The 15,450-nt window shown below is 41.9% G+C and overlaps 1 long non-coding RNA gene across 1 annotated transcript in view; it reads right to left on the bottom strand.

Annotated features, from left to right (window-relative positions):
• LOC103472040 (uncharacterized) overlaps nt 1-14,837 on the bottom strand; it is a 41,135-nt gene extending 26,298 nt beyond the window's left edge. Inside the window, exon 1 of the long non-coding RNA XR_534792.1 lies at nt 14,722-14,837. This is a non-coding gene — a long non-coding RNA (uncharacterized LOC103472040). The remainder of the gene's footprint in view (nt 1-14,721) is intronic.
• Between the last annotated feature and the right edge of the window lie 613 nt (nt 14,838-15,450).

The following is a 15,450-nucleotide window of genomic DNA, read 5'->3' as shown; positions in this document are numbered from 1 at the left end:
GCCACAATAAGTCTTCTGACTTTTGAACTGTTCAAGGTATAACTCACCACTTACAGTAAATACTGACTGCTGAAGACGGGCACCAATCCTGTCTTCAGTAAGGATTGTGGAGGTACAGTATACAGATCATTGTTCTGATTTTTCACTTTCATTGCCCTAATAGTTTGTGATAGACTTGTGATCCATTAAGGTTGAATCTCACCTCTTACCTTGAGGTAGGCCAAGTCTCCCAAAGCCCTAGGGAGATTCTTTGGGAATTTGTCCCTTCTCCTTAACATAGGGGAAACTATTTTCTATAGACAAAGGCATTTTCTCTATGAGTTGGCCTTTAGTGCCTGTAGGCACGGGCCGGTTCCGGTATTCAAGGTACAGTGGTCCCTCGCTATAACGCGGTTCACCTTTCATGGTCTCGCTGCTTCGCGGATTTTTTTGTGCAGTTTTTTTCACAGTGCATTGTGTTCTGCGTCCTGATTGGCTAAACAGTCTCCAAGCTCCTTCTCTACCTGTGTGTCAATAATGTTACGGTATTTAAATACAAGTAATTCAGATTGGCCATTCAGGAGATGAAAGCTGAAAACTTTGAATGCCTGCTGGAAAAAACTGTGGCCCCCATCTAAAAGAATAAAGTCTGCTTTATGGGAATATGTTGGCTACCGTAAGGAGACAGGGCAACTTGTGACTTCCAGGGGAAGCGAAGATTATCGCATATCTAGCTAAATTCAAGGTAACGTTTATGCTGTCTTGAACTGAACGAGCTTCCTTTAGCATCTGGGATTGGTGACACAATTATCACCTTGTTACTGTGGCACATTATGCAGGTCACAACTTGTCTGTATCAGTGTTTAGGAGTTGTTGGATTGTGTATTTGATTGATGTTAAGTGAAGGGTAAAAGTACCAAGTGCCTCCATAGCTGTGACCGAGCAGCTCTTTAGCCTATGCCTAGCTTCCTTGTACACAGTAACATATTTCCTCAACTACATGTTATTATTAAATATTCTACTTAGAGAGCAAACAAATCCAGAAAGTTCCTGTGAAAAGCTTTTTAGCAAGTTCCATTTTCCTAACAGGCCCCTAATGTATTACAGCTCCAGATGGCTGCGTTGACATTACCTCCACAGGCTTTTACAGGAGTTGTAAACAATTGATTTTTCCACCGGCTTTCTTCCAGCCCGGCAGGAATCTCTGAATGCAAAGTTGAGCAGAGGTGCAAACTTCCAGGCACATTAATTATTAAGCATTTAATTAGCGTAAGCATCCCAAAACAATGCCCAATTATAATGACAAGCATAATGCAATGTTTGCTCCATTTCAGCAGTGGACAATAAGCTCAGACTCGTGAGAGTTTGGACAAACGTGCAGCCAAACGGAGGGAAAATACAGATGGAAGCGAGGAGGAAGATTTGGGGAGGAATGGGAGAAGATGGAGGTAAAAAAAGAAAGGTAAATAGCGTGCCATTAAGTTGTCTTTGGTCTTGGCTTTTAATTTCCTCTCTCAAAGTCTTCTCCCTTTCATACATCTGTCTTCTGAAGCCTGATTCCCCGCCTCTCTGCCCCCCCACTTCCAATCCCCCTCCTTCCTCGGTTCTCAATGTCTTCCTCTTGTACTTCTTAACGCTGCACTGCTTGGTGAAATGGGTATTATTTATTTATGGTCAGGCATTGTCTGTCTGCGTGGGCTTAAGTAATATTCTTCTAAGCTGTGCCACTATAATACAAAGCCTCGTTCCTTCTTATGTGCAAGGGATGAAAGACGGGCCTAGGAGCTCGCTACGGTCCCCAAGTCTGAATACCGCCGATTCCAAGGCGGGAAGAGAGCGAGGCGGAAGAGCAGTGGAGCTTTGCGGAGCTCAGCGTGCTTTCTTACAATCTACAAAGAGGACAAAGTCACACCTTCTCCCTTTTACATACATGGCTTTTTTTTATATATATATATATAGAGCAGCGGGGGAGGGGGGGGGGGTTTATCCCACCTCCTCATCTTTGCTTGTATGGCCCCGTTTTCTTTTCTAGTCCAGTACTGCAGGAAGGATTTGCTGCTGAGAAAGTTTTGGTGCAGCGAAGCAGAAATAATTCATTCAATACAAGGTGTCTTACCTTATTATATTTGGCTGGTGTTTCCACCTTTCAGAGAATAAATTCAGTTGTTTTTTTCTTCCATAGAAGGCGTTTTTCCACATAAAGTAGTTTTTGAAGCAAGTAACATTGTTTTGTACAAGAAGAAAAAGAGGAATTTTTAATTTTGCTAATTTGTTGTCATGCGAGTGCTTGTGTCAAATCAGAAGTTCAGTTTGAAAACGGAACCCATTTCAGCTCATTAGCTAGTTTTCCATTGGCCATATAATTGAGCATATCGGAGTTACAAAAAGAAAATTGCTTAATAAGAACACTAATTTTGGAAAAAAAAAAAAAAAAAAAAACCCACCCTCACCTTTTATGATGAAAGGTTGTGGTGCTAGGATGAGTTGCTTAATGCATGTATCAAAACTGGTGTATTTCGAAAACTGCGATGGAAATCCTTTGTTCGCATCACGAGTCACATGATCAGCAACCGGATGTTATAGATCCGGTCGTTGATCACGTTGTTGATCCAGTTGGTGGAAACGATGAAGAAGACGGTCGGAGGATGACGGGGCGGTGTGTTTTTAATGAATTATCACGAGAACTAACTTATTTGTGTGTGATCTTTACTGCATTTCTAATTTAATGGAAATACCGCAATTGCGAAATTGCGTTTTTCAACATTAGGGTAACATCCACAAAGTTTTGCATAGATTTGTAATAGAAACACTTTGACCTTGACTTGCAGTGGCTAGAAAAATTATTCATAGACCTCTGACGTCCTCTATATTTTGTTGCATTAAGAGAAAAACGTTTTCTTTAAATTTCCAGCAGAAACACCAAATTTTGGGGCCTCAAAGGTTTTTCTTTCAGGATTTCCCTCTTTGTAGTTCTGTCCTTCTTTCCATAATCTCAAACTGACTGACTCATCCTTGCTAATAAAACACGTCTCACCACATAATACGATACTTTTCTTCTGATCTGACCAGAGCACCTTCTTTCACGTTTGCTGCGACCCAATTCTTTGAGGTGTCTTTAAGATGTGTTGGTCTACCAAATAAAAATCCAACAGAAGACACTGCAGTTTGTAGTTGTGACGTGACAAAGAAGGAAAAAATGCTCAACTGGAATGAAAGCTTCTTCCAGGCTCTCTTTGACAGTAAAGTTGTAAATAATAGCTGACTTCAGACAGCTTCTACAGTATTGATCTGTAGTTCTGACAACGCTGACATGGACCGAGCACTTACTCAATCATCCCAAACTTGACAGTTGGGACATTTCTCATCAAACATCTGTCAACCATCACCTCTCCATCAACTGTTCGGACCAAGAACACACCATTTTTTGTGCTATTTTACAAAAAAAAAAAGCAGAAACCGATCTCTACTGACTCAGGAATAGAAAAAGAACGCAAGAAACAAATCAATTTGAAGGATTTACGTATATGAATTTAACCTCCATTGCTCATTTCACTGCACTGTCCATCAACTTCACCTGAAACAAGTAATAGGATGATGACGCACAGATCAACGCATCTTCAGGAAACAGAAAAACAACAGAGCAGTAGCCGTGTTGTGGTTTGGGGTTCAGCACCAATAGTAGTAAGGTTGGCAGTAGGAATGTCATCGGCGCAAAGACTTTATAGAATATTCATATTCTTCCCATACCTGAATGTGTTGTCTTAAGGTCTTCCACTAAATACATTCACTCTGGATAAACCGGTGATTATAGGTTGCTATAAGTGAAGGTGCATTGTCTCATCTGTCTGTCTGTCTGTCATGTGATGGAGCTGTCCAGGTTGTGCTCTGCCTTAGACAGAGAGAAGCAACTGTATGGAGAAGCAAAGTGTGAAAATGTCTGGATTTTAAAAATAGAGCTATTGTTCAGCTCCAACTTGGTTGCCACCAACATCTTTCAATGATATTTCTGGTGGCTATTTGATGACTTTTGTTGGCAGAACTGGTAGAGTTCTTCTAAAATGTCTGGTTTTCCGGTCTTATGATCTATTTTTTTTAAATGTGGTTGAGGTCAGGACTTTGGGAACACTTCAGAAAGGTCAACAAAAACCTCAAAAGACATTCCCAAATAGAATAAATTTACCATTGTCTTATTTAAACTTTATTAGAGTTGCACACACTTTTCCAATAGGTCTGAGTATCGATTAATCCGATGATTGCCAACCAACCAACCAGTCTTTGTCTCTTCTCAGTGAGACATGCCTAGAATAAACCTCCAGGTGTGTTGGAACGGTGACACATCTAAACGTTGCAGAATATCTGCTCTTGACGACTGGAGTTGCAGACTTGTGCTCAAGAGAAAATGAAGGAGTGCTGTATCCAGGATCTTATTTTTTTGGTTATGACACAAATAACCAAATAGACAGTTGGATCTATGATCCAACTGAGGCTTGGCTCATAGACAAACCAGTAACTCAACTGCTTCACTTTTTGACTTGTGGCTTTCTCTTACCATGATAGACATAAGCAGCACCTCAAGTACTCCAGACCAGGTCACCATCTGTCTAGCCACCTCCATCCTACTCTCCCCTCAAGAACTAGTTACAAAGCTACTTTAAATGCTCCAGTTGCAACTGAGACTGACCCTGTATCTACAAGGGTTATTCTATCCTTTTCCTATGGAGAACCATCACATCCCAGCCCTTTGCCACTTAGCTATGAACTCCTCACACCCTAAAGATCCCAACAGATCCCTTATTCACATCTGCAAGAAACAAAGTTAAGACCCTCAGGCAGGCATGTCCAAAGGCTCTGGAATCATTTGTGGCCCTTGGAGTAATTTCATGTGGCCCCTGACCGCAGTTAAAGACCGCAGGTAAAAAGCAAAGGGCTTTTTCAGTAACAATTCACAAAATGAAACATTTTAACAGACCATTAGACACAGATTGATGTTTTTAGAATTTTGCATTTATCTTTGTTAATTCCGTTTATGCTTTTCACTTACAGCTAAAATATGACATTTAAGATTAGAATGTCACATTTCATTTGTTATTTTTGTATTCTAAATTTCGGCATGAAGTTGTACCCAATTAAAATACCTGTTGGTGACCAGATGAATTTGAAGTTGGGGGGGTTATGATGAAACTTTCACATTCTATTCCAGTTTTTTCCCTACTTGTTATTGTTGCTCTATATAATTAGCAGGGGAACATTAAGTTCTTTAGGTGCAGCCAATTGGCCCAAACTGGCATTTTGCTCTGACAAAGATGTGAGCTGTGGAACGTAGTTAGGAGCCCACAATCTGTTGCTAGAGCAATAGCAAGGCTGTGTGGGTGTGAGAGCAGAACAGAGCAAGGGAAGGAAAACTAAACTACGTAAACTTCCACTCTCATAATCAACCCCTCACTCTGAAAGCACAAGCTTCTCCTCGGAATTGCCTGAAATTTCCGTCTCTCCCCAAGCTTCCATCTTCATCCCGGTTTCTGCCACGCTAGGCCTAATGACGTCCCATGTGACAAGCACCGGTTAACCATTTGCCATCAACACTCACAGGCACACAACACACACACACACACACACTAGACTACCGCTGCGTACAAACTGTACATACTCTTACATTTCTGGCCAGCAGCTGGCAGCTTTGCCAACTGTGTCCCCCTGAATTGAAGGAGATATGGGCGGAGGGGAGCAGATGTGACTATTCTGCCTGACAGGTCTGAAGGAAGAAAACAAAAGCCAGCAGGCTGTTCAGGGTTTATGAAAAAGATAGAAGTGGCAAAACAAGTGGCTGACACCAGCCTTTCCTCCAAGGAATCACACGGATTTATTTTTTGCCTGGCACGGCTATGGTCACATTTTTAGCGCATACTGAGCAGGTTGCATTCCATTACCCCAACAATGCCTCACCAATCCCCTCACTGCTACCTCTCCTCTTCTCTGCAGGCGTGGCCCCTGCCGTCAAGCCACAGGAGGAACTGCAGTGAGCTGCTTCTTTATACTCTTTGCAGAGGCTTTGTTGGAGAAAACAATGGAATTACCCTTTCTGAGAGCACATGCGATAGGATAACATAAAGTACTTCTTACTGTGAAGTAGAAGGAAAATTGATGGCTTGTTAAGCGCGGGGTGCTTTTGTTTTCTTTTGAGCCGCTGACACTTTGTGAAACTTAGAAGGATGCACAGTGATGCAATTGCTGGCAACGTTGCTTTGACGCAAGAAGGTCCTAGGTTAAAATCTCAGCCAGTCTTTCATCCCCCGTTTCATTCTTGTGTTTCCTTACGTCCAACAGTCCAAAAAGAGAGGATGTTACTTTGATTGGTCTCCTTTAATTGCCTATAAGAGTCTTGTTTATTCTGTGCTTTATGGAATGGTAACATGTACCATTCCAAAAAGGGCGTACCCTGCCTCTCTCCTGATGATCACTGGATAAGCACAACAGGCCCTAAAAGCTGCAGAGCTTATTCAAATTTGCAAAACTGCTTAAGCCCAGACAGATTTGATTGAAAGCATCTGTGAAAATTACATTTCAACTCTTGCCAATCTATAGTTAAGTCTTTGACTTGGCACCCAAATTCATGAATGTGCCCTGATCTATAAAGCATTCCATTGTATCTCTGAATGTATGTTTTTTACTGATGTCCTGTTGGATGGGGAACTTTCGTCCATTTTCAAGTTTCCTGTAGTGTGTTGTCTTCAAAAGCATTGACTTCTGTTATCTGACCATCACCTCTCACCAGTTTCCTTGTCCATCACAATGCGTCACAATGGGAACAATACGCCCCTTTCAACGTTGGCCAGAATAAAACTGAGCTTTGGATCTCTACAGCTCCCCCAGAACTACCATCCATTTATTGTCTTCTCTGAATACTTATTTTCATTTTTGAAAGGTAATTTTGTCTACAACGCAATTAGCTAAATTCAGCATATTTACAATATTGTACTTTCATTAATATGCACTGTCCCATTTAAATAAACTGAATTATTCCATTATCAAGATATTACTTGAAAATCGTCTCAAAAACAACATTATCATTTATCGCCGCAACTACTGGAAGAATTTATTGTCCAGCAAAATTTGCCAACTTGAAAGGCCTACAATTTCATACTACTTTGTGCTGAATCCTGTTATTAATATCAGAGGCCTATATGCTAAGCCTATGAAAATCCTGGATATTATTTAGCTTTAACAGAGCATTTTGCTGAAGTTAACGTTAATTTAAAGAATAAAACAAACCCGAGCTTGTGGGAACTATGCACCGCCTTGCAATACTCCCAGTTTGTCATGGAACTCATCCAATATATTACATTTTAATGGCATGTACCAGGAGGAAGAGAGTGCTGTAAAGTTTCATGATCCTTTGTCTTCCCCCGCCACTCAGTTACAGCATCGCTGATCACGGCTCATACTTTACGCCGATGATACGCGACTCGCGCATCTCCTCGACGACGAGGGCGTGCAGATAGAGTCCTGGGTTTAAATTAAAGATGCGACTGTTTGTGCATGCTCAGCTTGTGAATATTAAGCGTTCAAATCCAGCGCTGGGCGCAAGACATGGTGTGAGGGCACAAGTTTAGCTGAGCTACAGCGGTTTATAATGAATTCCCCCCATGAGGCATGACGGCCAATAAACACACTGTACATGTAAATGCTAAATGATCAAGTGAGGGTATCTCTTAGTCCTTGTCGTCATCCATCATATCCTGTCACTGCACTGCGTTTTGTGTGTGTGTATCTGTGTGTGTTTTTATAGCAGGGTAACACCAGAGTTTCCTAACCATTTCATTAATCTTTAGGTGATGGTCTTATCTGCAAGCAGGCTCATTTCCTTTATATGGAGATTAAGGCAGAGTCATTAATCTCTTATCTCATCAGATGCGCTGCTCCGACTGGAATCAGACGCTGCACTGAAGTTGCAGCTACAATTCACAATGCCATGCATGCACGAAGACGCTGACACACACGCGTATACTTGGCCGATTAATGGGTAATTTGCATTGTGTATGTGCTAATCTGCAACAAGGCTGTAATTACATCAAGTTGCAATGGCACAGCATAGTTATTAGACTACTCTTTACAAGAGAAAGCTTGAGGGGCTGTCAGTATCTGTAAGCGGAAGAAAAATACTGATTTCTGCAGCAGTTTAAAGGGCGTTTTTTCTCATTATAACACGGGCTAACAGCTTATATTGGACTCTATGAGCAGAATCTTACTGGAGAAGACACACATTACCCAACATCTACCAGCCCATTAATAGCACAGCTTTTACAGTCTTCAAGTTTAACTGTGTGTTGTACACCTAATACCTCCGAATTTTATGGTTTCCAGCTAAGCCATTAAAGTCACTACAAAGTGCTCTTATTTGCCCTCAAATTATTTGATTAAACATCATCACAAAAGTGTCAAAAATAAATTTTGATAACTTTATTTTCCTGACTCACTCATATGATATAACGATAGTGACCGGACAACAGAATGTTGATATGGACTCACGAGTCAGGGACAGATTATTCAATTGTGTGTAAAGTTTTTTGGCATTTATAGGTTGATTCATTTGCTGCTACAGTGTGCATGACATGTGACTACAGCAAGAAAAAAAAGATATATTAAAAAATGAAGTGGCAACTTTAAGTTATGATTAACATACAGTATTGTTTAAAAGTACTAACCCTCTGATATTTTACCCTTTTATTGACGCTCAAAATCAGTCAGGATGAACTAAATTTGACTTTTTATGACAATTTTTTTTGACAAAGACAACTAACTTCTAAAAAAGAATGAAAATTAAATACAAATTTAAAAAAAATAATTGATTGCATAAATATTCACCCCTATCTTATTATGCATTAATACACAGAGTGGAAAGCATCCTAGCTCTATCACAGAAGAAGCTTTTCTTGTTGCCTTCCTATGCAGTTTTGCTTGATACACAAACCTCTTTACTGCTCCTATACTGCTGCTATTGAATTAACATTAACAGCCGTCTGGTCTGGTTGTTTACAGCGCAGGCAATTTCCAGTAAGCTTCATAACATTGAACTGGCACACAACATACACCACGGCCAAACGTTAAAGACTGTGTGAAATTTAAAACTTCAACACAGTTCACGCTTCGAGGGAGCAATCGTTTCTCAATAGCCGAGAGACCAGACCCTGTGGGACAAAGCAAACACCAGGAGCTGGATTTTACCTCGCCACCACAGAAGCTCACATCTACAGTCTTCTTTATTCAATGCCAATGAAATGGATGTAGCTCCTATATTAGCTGCTTTGCAGATGCTAGCTAATACCAAGTCAACTGGCATTGCTCCAGGTGTTCCAGTTTCCTGAGCCGTTAGAGTACTTAGATATGAGGTTGATGATCATCTTCAGCAGTCAGTGAATGAAAGCTAGGGTATAGTACAAGCCGCCAGTTTATCGCAGAGCAACACAAGCTGCATTGCATAGTCCACAGACTACATAATTACACACAATTTGATATTTGCTTAATGGAAACACGGCAATTAAACAAAAAAAACCCTGTCTTGTTCTTTGATAGAAAATTCTGGACCAAGGATGATGTTTTCTTTTTTTTCTGACCGTATTGAAAGTTTCATTTTAAGTGGAAACAACTAAACAGAAATTGGACAAACAACCATTCACAAGGACAATTCAGACAGACCAGTTAACCAAACAATCATGTTTTTGGACTGCGCAAGGAAGCTGGAGTACCTCCCAACTCAGTCCTCTGGGCAGGATTCAAACCCAAGACTTTCTTGCTGCAAAGGAGCAACTACTCCACTGTGTAGCTGCCTGTAGCCTCAGTAAAAAAAATGCTGATAAATAGACAGCTTAATATGCAGAAAGCAAACATCTTAACCATGACAGCACTGGTTTTCACCTCCCCTTTATAAAACACAAAACTAAGATATCACTGACATTTATGCTCACATGTAATCCTCCACAGTGAGCCCTTAAGGTTTATCTCAGGTCACCCTGGTTTTCTGTTTTTGCACTATAACCATCTAAATGACAGTTAATGACAGCAGATCATTTGCGTCCTTGCATCTTAAAAGAAAAAAAGGCTTCCATTAAGATCCCATGGTTTTGCAGGAACAGGTTTTATAACACAGAGACTACATTTGAAGCAATACATCAGCTAATAGCTAAAGGGCCAAACACACACACACACACACGCACACAAACAAATGCACACACACCACCTTGTCACAAGCCTTTTTAGAGCTCTAATCTGAAATGAGAACATGCCCTGGGTCACACTGGGGGAATGGAAGTCAAAATACAGAATGAAAAAAAAAAGAGGAAAGATGGAGAGGGGAATGAAATGAAAGAGAAAAGCCAAAGGGGAGAACACGGAGAGATAAAAGGCTGAACCAGCAGAGAGGGGGAGATGGGGCAGAGGGGGAGTGGCAGCCACAGCAAAGCCGACAGGGACCGTGGATCACCCCGGAGGGTCAGAGGTGTGAAAGAGTTGTGGTTGGGTGTAATGCCTCACTCACCCTAACCGAAGCAACCCCCTCCACCCACCTTCCCTTTCCCTCCCGTCCCTCCCAGCAGCTATTTAACATAGAAATTGATTTAAACAGAGGGTGAGATATCCGCTGTGGGACCGGAGGACAGGTGCCTCCAGTCAGCAGAGGAGAAGCTAATGAGAGGTGAACGAACTGAGCGGCGCTAACGAGAACAGCAGAGGGAACAACAAGACGGGGCTGTGGGGGTGGAGGGGAAGAAGTAGGGCGCCAGAATTTTTAAGTTTGTAGTTTTTGGAGAGTATTTATCAAAGAGTTGTCGAGTGGTCGGTGGGAATGGATGTTGGGTAGCAATCAGCCTCTGACTAAAGACTGTTGCTGTATGACAATCATGACATGCTAACAGCTCAATATCCTGGCAGCAAAGAGAATATTTCACTATTGAAGACAATGTAAGTTGTTTGCAAGCGCTGCTAATTCGGCTCATTTGCTTTTGCTAAACCACTTTCTGGTCGAATGTCTAGAGGGCAAAGAAGTTGGAGTAGGGGATGCAATCATTGCCCATTAGGATTGATGGAAGAGATAGTGAGAACATTTCTCCTCCCTCTGCTCTTTGGTGTAGCCGTTCAACTGGGTTAGACGAGCATATGTCATGCTACATGTGATAAAACATATATAGCATGACATATGTTATATCATGCTATAACATATAGCATTATATGTTATAGCACTGCCAAACCGCTCGTTTGAGGAGGAGTGTGCGAATGACGTTCATTTTTTGTGCCATTTTAGAATTGTAGTCTGCCCAGATAGGGTTGAAGAAGTTGAGAAACGACAGCAGAGGAAGTGAACAAAGTCATTCAGTCGATGTTGGCCGCTCTTTCAAATATTGAGCAATTAAGGTCGGACCAAGAGGAAGTTTTAAGACATTCTATTGCTGTTGTCTTAAAGATGTCATTCGGCTCGGCACCTTTTTCTTCGCGGTGGGGGTCCGTCCCCCACCACGACCGTTTAAAGTGCACACAATTTCTGGTAAGCTTCATCAAGCTAGCATATTACATACAACACAGATAAATGTTAGCAATTGGGTAAAATCAGATTCAGTCGTTTACAACTTCAACGGAGTCCATGGGTCTAGGAAGCAATCGTTTCCCAACGGCCTCTGTACGAAGCAAAGATTAGAACAAAGAATTTGGTTTTTACCAGGCTATGATAAATTAAGAACAATAAACAATACATCTGTGACCAAAATCTCTCAATTCAGATTAAAACATCAAGAACCCCAAAATCACTAACTAGGTCTGCTTTCTCTCCTTATTTAGTAGTAGGAGGGTCCATAAAAAAACCCTGGTAAAATCTCAGGTGAGTATCAGTGTTAAAATCACTCTGAACTCTTTTCCTGAACCGTCGGTTCTTTGCCACCATGTATCTGCACACTCGGCGCCGCTGCGGCTGACATTAGAGTCAGCACCGTCAATATTTTTGACAGGTGAGACGCTGCAGAGGCGCGAGGACGACCAGCGGGGCCGGCCGGAACGCCTCTCCTTGTTACCATCGCTCTGAAGCCGAGCCGTCTGTTCATTAAGGAAAAGCTGGACTTCAGAAAAGGCGTGCGTCCTCATTGATCCCCTGCCTGTCACTCGAAGGACGGGAGAGTTCGACACGCCGAGTTGACTCCCGTACGTGCCCGTTTGTGAATATCAACAGGATTAGTGAAAGGTCTGGCTGTCAGGAGAAGTCAGACTGGAACCTGCGCCGAAGAACGGGCAGGGTTGCTCTTTAGGAGTAATCTCACATTTTGATAAATGTTACTTAGGAAACACGACAGGTGTGGCATTTTCTGGTTGGGTTTTCTAAGATCAAATATCCTCCCCAACCCTCTCTGAATCTGATGCGTTTATGTATTTAGACTGTTGAGTTGCATCTTTAAGCAACCCAAGATGGTCACACACATCACATACACGCTCCAAAGTGTCCAGTTTTGCACTGCAGCATCTTGTACATACTCCATGGCAACCATTTCAAAATGAAGATTCATCCACTTTATATAGTTGGCCTAGTTTGTGTACCGCAGCCCCCGCTGAGCACTGCCATCCAGGATGACGACAGGGCCCTTTGCAGACTACACTGAGAAGGTGTGTGTGTGTGTGTGTGTGTGTGTGTGTGTGTGTAGGTGTGTGTGTGTGTGTGTGTGTGTGTGTGTGTGTGTGTGTGTGTGTGTGTGTGTGTGTGTGTGTGTGTGTGTGTGTGTGTGTGCGTGTGTACGTCTGGTGGACTGAGGGGGAGCAGGGGGGGAGGGGAGTGGTGCAAAATCCCAACGCAAATGCCAACATTTAGTCTTAAAAGTTATGTGTTCTACTTTGCGAAGCTTTCAAGAGACCTACATAAGAATTCAAAGAGGCCTGATTTTAAGCTCTGGAGTGCTGGAGCTGCAGACTTCAACAGTAGCTGAGGAAACAACTGAAAATGCTACATTGCTCTAGTAAAACAGAATAATGGTGGTCCTTTTTTTTCCCAAAACCCCCATTTCTATACATAGAGATGCAGAGTAATAGTTCTACGGTTTAATTTCTTCTGAAAGTGACTCGGATAATAACAGTTGTCCAATATATACTTGTATCCCTTTAGTACAGAACAAACAGAGTTGTTCCATTATGGATGTCATTTTTAAAGGTGATATTTGTGGTAAATCTTTTTACGCCTAATTGATTTGGATCAAAGACATTTTTATGTTAGCCACGCCTCCAGCTTCATAGCTATAAACACATAAATGAGCCGGAAAATGGTAGAGTGCCTTCTCCCAGTCGGGTGGGATGTCCTGCCGCAAGTGGAGGAGTTGAAGTATCTGGGAATCTTGTTCACGAATGAGGGAAAAATGGAGCAGGAGATCAACAGGCGAATTGGCACAGAGTCTGCAGTGAAGCGGGCACTGTACCGGTCTGTTGTGATGAAGAGAGCGCTGAGTCACAAATTGAAGCTCTCGATTTACCGGTCAATATACCTACCCTCATCTATGGTCATAAACTTTGGGTCATGTCCAAAAGAAAGAAGTCATGGGTATAAGTGACCAAAATTAGTTTTCCCAGTAGGGTGTCTGGGCTCTCCCTTAGAAAGAGAAGGTCAGTCATCCAGGAGGGACTCAGAGTAGAGCCACTGCTCCTTCACATTGAGAGGAACCAGTTGAGGTGGCTCGGGCATCTGGTCAGGAGGCCCCGGGGAAGACTCAGGACACACTGGAGGGACTATGTTTCTCAGCTGGCCTGGGAATGCCATGGGGTTCCCCCCAGAAGAGCTGGCCCAACTGGCTGGGGAAGTCTGGGCCTCCCTACTTTGACTGCTACCCTCACGACCCGACCCCAGATAAACGGAAGATGGAAAACGGAAGATGGATGGATGGATGGATGGATGGATGGATGGATGGGCATACACGTATGTGTGATACACATAGCACAATAGAATACAGACAGTGATGCTAGCTAGCTAGCATGTTTCTTGCTAGATTAAAGAAACATGCTCTTTCCCCTCCCTCCTCCAGAAAGTAATACAAAACATTATTTTGAATCAAAATGACAAAAGTAGCATAAAAACACATCGATTCTAACACGGGCCAAAAAAGACGCACTCATGGAAGACTGTGTAGTCAGTCACTCACTTATCAACTTTTTAAAACTGTAAACAATAGTAACTTGCCAGCTTATTTTCCAAATGATAAATAGCTCCCAAAGTTTTTTGATGCAAAATCTGCAACAATATTGCTTTTATTTCAGCTTGTCAGAAGAGATGAAAAGTAAAGCGTCACAGTAAATAGGCGCCGTCTATTTCCTGGCCTTTTTCTGTGCGCTAGTTTCTTGCTCGCAGCAGGTCCAGACCAATAAGTTCGGTTTGTTTTTAATACGAGAATAAAGTCATAATTTTATAACAACTATACACCGAACTGCGTTACAATGGGAAATACTGAGCATCTTGTGAAGATGTGGTAGCTATCTTCCTTACAAATAAGGAAACGCTTAAAAACACATTAGCATCAAATATTGTCATAGTAAGATTTTGTCTAGTTCAAAGACATAATCACGGACTTGCTGAGCTGGTCATGTCAGCTCTTAATAACTGTATTGAAGCCTTCCCCCGCCCCCATTAAAACAACTTTTTTTCTCATAATTCTCATAACTCATGACTTTATATTTGTATTTAAGAAAAATAAATAAAAATTATCGTATCTGTGTGATACTTTCTTTACTAACCTCTGCTGCCATTTTTTCTTTTCACCGTCACAAACTTTTCCAGCTCTCTTCTCTGGAGGTGGCTAAGTTTCAAATCATCCGCGCTTGTGTCTTCCTTCGTCAGCTGTTTACGCCATTGTGTTGGTTCAGGCTACTCCTTCTGCTGGGTTCAACAGGTGGCAGGCTGTTCATTCATTCGAACACTGCTGCCACCTAGTGGCCGGAGTTTTGTTTTCCAGTCAAGACTAAATAAAGACAATAATAAAGTCCTCCTTCTCGTGCCCCCTTACATCTCACCTATTGACTGTCATAACCCAAGGGCGCTTGAGCTTATGCCTAAACATTCTAATTTTTAAGGATGTTTTTTTTTATAATGCTTGGTGATCTAGTCCTGGATGAGTCAACGATGCCTTCTTGGAGTAATTTTGATAGGCCAAGACTAAGGTTCACCACAGTTTCATGTTTTCTCCATTTGTAGGCTGATATATGATTGCCTGATAGCCAGTGACTTTGCTTCTCATTTGTTCTTGAATTTGGATGCCTTGTGAAGATGTGGTAGAGGAAATGCAATCACAGGTTGATTAGCAACCCGGAGACCAAGAGAGAGTTCCACTGTTCACAAACCCCCCAAAAAGGGAGCACTTCCTTTAAACTGATGAGAGAAAACTTTTTTCCCAGTCCACAAAATTTCAGATTGTTTTATTTACTATGTTATTGGGGAAAGCTACTATTTGTACTATTTAGTGCATA

Source organism: Poecilia reticulata, linkage group LG11 (genome assembly GCF_000633615.1).
Source record: "Poecilia reticulata strain Guanapo linkage group LG11, Guppy_female_1.0+MT, whole genome shotgun sequence".
In the NCBI taxonomy this organism is placed as follows: Eukaryota; Metazoa; Chordata; class Actinopteri; order Cyprinodontiformes; family Poeciliidae; genus Poecilia; species Poecilia reticulata.
This window is presented reverse-complemented; position numbering and strand designations above follow the sequence as displayed.